Consider the following 3,470-nt stretch of genomic DNA (forward strand, 5'->3'; position numbering starts at 1 on the left):
ATAGGGAAGCAGTAGGGTCAGTCCAGAGGCAATGGGAGGGTGAGATACTGCGAGCAGTAATCATTACTAGGATTTTCAAGGGAAGGAACAAATGAAGCAAATTTTGTGAAAATGTCTGTAGAATCTGGGGCATGGAGGTTGCCCTTAGTAGCCTGGTACCTGGCACTGGAGTGGTGAGAACAGGTGATTGGGGATGTGGGTTCTGGATTGTTGGGTTTGCATTTACAAAGCACACTTAAGGGGCACCTGGTTGGCTCAGTCGGTTTAGCATCCAACTTCAGCTCAGGTCATGACTTAGTGCCTCATGGGTTCGAGCCCTGCATTGGGCTCTGTGCTCACAGCTCAGAGCCTGGAGACTGCTTCTGATTCTGTGTCTCCCTCTCTCTCTTTTCCTCCCCCATTCACTCTCTGTCTCTCTCTCTGTCAAAAATAGGCGTCAAAAAAATTAAAAATTGAAAACCACACTTAAATACAGAGAACAAACTGAGAATTGCTAGGGAGGTGCCTGGTGGAGGGATGGGCTAAAAGGGTGACGCGCCGCTTTAAGGAGGGCACTTGTTGGGATGAGCACTGGGTGTCATACATAAGTGATGAATCACTAAATTATACTCCTGAAACCATTATTACACTATGTGTCAGCTAACCTGGATTTAAGTAAAATTGAAAATACAACAAATAAATAAAAAATAAAAAACACACTTGTAGTCAGGTTGTATACTTCCCTAGAAATTGGGCAGCTCCTTTAGTGTTGGCAAGTCTCCAAATGTCAAAGCCTCAGAATACAGAAAATAAAAGACATAGCTCAGACAACTTCCTACCCATAAGTTTTTATCTTAGATTCTGTCTCTCTGGGAACCATACCTAAGGCGCCTTCCATTTTACTACCCACAGTGCATCGTGTGTAGGCTCCTCCTCCTCCAGATGTTTAATGATTGACTTTTCCAAAGAGAAGAAAACCCTAATCCATGGCATTAGCTCGTTTGTGTGGTGTAATGATCCAGTCATGGCTGATTTCAAGCCATAACACTCGTGTCACTGGGAGCTGGGAGAGACGCATAGGGTGGGAGCTGACTCCAGCATACCACTGGCTTCTCCTCAGGGGTGATGAAGACATTTTCATGAAGCATTTTCACCAGCTCAAGTATAACTAAATGCTACGTAAGTTGGACTTCATGAGTTTTCTCACTAATTCCTTCCCCCACATTTCCCACGTATTGTAGGTTTGCAAACTGATTTTCTCCAGGTGTTGTCCTGGCATAATTTTCAAACTGATAACAAAAACAACTTTGTTAAGGCCGTATTTTATTTAATGCTTAATGAAAAAAAAAAGGCAGTGTCTTTTATTTTCAGATACTTTTTTAAAAGTCTGTGCTCAAAAATCACGAAGAGTTGGAAAGAATCTGAAATCATTAAGGCTTTAAATATACCTTACACAATCTTGTTTACATAAAAATGCAAGTTAAATATAAACATTAAAAACTCCTGGTAATTTTATTAAATCGGTTTCATGTGATCTCCAGTTATATATAAAAGTTTCTTAGTTCTGTTATTTGTGAGAAGATCAGTACCAGATTGAATTACTATCTATTGGCATAAGGCCCTAAAAAGCTTACTTCACCATTAATCTTTTACATGATTAAATGCATTTCCTAATTAGAGATTACCTAAACATTGGAAAAAAATGAAAAGAACAGTATTTTCGTAAATCAACAAGTAATAGGGCTGTAATGTATCACAGAACATGAAGATATACATCTGTGCAAATAACATTATATGTTATATACACATGTCTGTATGTATGCCCCACCCCAACATGCTCACATACTCAGTCATAAAGCAAAGCTTAATGTGATGCACTTTTCCAGTTCATTCTTGAGGTTTGCATTTTTTCTTCATTAATTATGAACAGCTTCGTGTCGTGTCATCCTCCCACTCTTGAAGACAGTAAGAAGAAGATCACGATGGAGTTCTTCAAGGTGTCCTTTTCTCAAGTGTAACAAAATTCTCTGCTGTTTCCTATGTAAACATAATCCTCCCTTTCGGGGCCTTTTGTTGGGATCAGCAAATAGATTCCTGAAGACAATAATCCCAAGGCCATGTGGTACAAGAAGGAAAAATTCAAGAGATACCTTATAAACCTCTGGAGCAGAGCGCCACCAGAACCAAAGGAAATATTTTTAACACTCCTTTTTTGTTGTTGTTTTGTTTTGTTTTCGGTTTATACTTTTCACAGTTTCACCTGAGGTATTTGTATACCGTTTCCTTGACTAGCTCTAAGATAACATGGCAGCAACTTGTAGCCCTTTGAATTCTCAGTAATAGGGAATTTCTTACCTAAAATATCTAAAATCTTTACTATAGTGTTAAGAGGATTTCAAGAATCAGGTCTAATTATTAGTGGTGCCTTTGTACAGTTTGCTACTATTAAAAGTCTTAGATCTTCATCCCCTATTTTTTCGCACACATTATAAATGCTATAGCTATTCCTGACTACAGATACAAGCAGTAATGAAAGCTGTGTTACTTGATGTTCAAAAGCATCTTTTTTGCAGTCTTTACCTCAGGCTCTTGTGATACCGTATTGTGCCAATGGAACAGAATAGCCTGGAACAGGATCTTTTGTTCTGTATTTTTAATTAGAGCAATTCCTGCTACTGTATCTGTTCCTTTGAAGTTAACCAAGTGAGCAGACGCTCCCTATGCCAGTGGTGTCTTGGAAGGACACTCCTCTGTAGCCAAAACCACATAACTTATATATCATCTAGATTATCAGAAGTTGCTAAGAAATAGTTGGCCAATATTTTCTTCTGCTCTCTAGAATTTTTGTAGCCACTATGATTAGATACCAGGACTGAACAAGAATAGTCTCAATTCACTTTGTAAGTCATTAACATTCAATCTGTGTTTTCTACTGCAAAGAAACGGTTTCCTCTGGCAATGACAGAGCCCTCAGGAACAGCATTCACTTCTTTTGGAGGATGTCCATCATATTTCTCAAGAATGTAGTTCTATCAATTTTCATTAAAGACACCATCTTCGAAAGTTCATTAATCTTTTATTCTGCAATGTTTCTTCTGCTGTTCATCCGACCTAGTGATTATTTTTATTTCAGACATTGTCATTTTCACCTCTGTAAGTATGATTGGGGTCTCTTTTATATCTCCCATGCCTCTACTTAACAAGATCAGTCTCTCTTCTGACTTGTTGAGTACATGGAACAGGTGGAGTGCTGTTAGCGTTTTATTTCTTAACCTGGGTGGTGGATACATGGCGTGTGCTTTACATTACATTGGCACATTATATCACATTGGTAAGTTTTACCTTTCTGTTTTGGGCACTTTTCTGCATGGGTATTGTATTCCAAAGTGAAACATTAGGTGACTCAAGAAATCATATTACCTCCACATTCAAAACATCCCCAATTCAACTACCTCTCAGCATTTCCACCATTCCTATCCTGAGCCACTGCT

At 38.7% G+C, this 3,470-nt stretch overlaps 1 pseudogene; it reads right to left on the reverse strand.

The window, feature by feature from the left end:
• Positions 1–1,829: 1,829 nt before the first annotated feature.
• On the reverse strand, positions 1,830–3,041 carry LOC101082290 (annotated as a pseudogene).
• Between the last annotated feature and the right edge of the window lie 429 nt (positions 3,042–3,470).

The sequence above is a fragment of the Felis catus genome, chromosome A1, assembly GCF_018350175.1.
Source record: "Felis catus isolate Fca126 chromosome A1, F.catus_Fca126_mat1.0, whole genome shotgun sequence".
Taxonomy (NCBI): Eukaryota; Metazoa; Chordata; class Mammalia; order Carnivora; family Felidae; genus Felis; species Felis catus.